We start from the raw sequence: 906 nt of genomic DNA on the forward strand, positions 1-906 counted from the left end.
CTTTTCTCCCTCAACAACTCCAATACAATTCTCAAATGCTCCTCATGTTCTTTCCTGCTCTTTGAGTATATCAGTATATCATCAATGAATACAATAACGAAGAGATCCAGATATGGCTTAAAAATCCCGTTCATCAGACTCATGAAAGCAGCAGGGGCATTCGTAATCTCAAAAGACATTACTAAGAATTCGTAATGCCCATACCTGGTACNAAACGAGCCGCGAGTGGCACCCACACTTATCCTCCTATGTGAGCGAACCAACAAATCTAAACTCCAACGTTTACCAGTATATAAATGTTAAATAACAAAATATAAAGCGGAAGACCAAAACTCATTAATATAACCAATTAAATGAACTTCTAAAATATAATCCTTATCATCCCCAAAATCTGGAATTCATCACATCAAGAACATCTATCCTCAAATTTCTAAGAGTAAATAAGAACTAAAATAAAGAATAAAACGATAGTCCATGTTCGAGCTTCAAGGACATCAAGACGTGAATGAAAGAATCCAGTCCGAGCTAGGAACAATAGCTCACCCTGAAATCTGACGTGCTGAAGGCTGGCTAGAGTTGCGGACGAGACGAAGTCACTGGTGCACTTGCTGCACTCCACAAAACAACAAGAAGAACATAAAAGTAGGGGTTAGTACAAGTACTGAGTAGGTATCATCGGCCAACTCAAAATAGAAAACAATATATATATGGAATAATAATGCAAACCGGACACAATACTCAACAGGTGACAATCAACAAGTACAAAAACCATTGACAACAACCTCAAGCACATCTATGAGGACTCAAGCCTCCACACCATACTCATTCGGGAATTAGATTCTTTGAAATCGAGTATATTAAGTTAATTCAAGGTTTATTATCGTGTCGGAACGTGACACTCCGATC

This window comes from Solanum pennellii, chromosome 9, assembly GCF_001406875.1.
Source record: "Solanum pennellii chromosome 9, SPENNV200".
Classification (NCBI taxonomy): Eukaryota; Viridiplantae; Streptophyta; class Magnoliopsida; order Solanales; family Solanaceae; genus Solanum; species Solanum pennellii.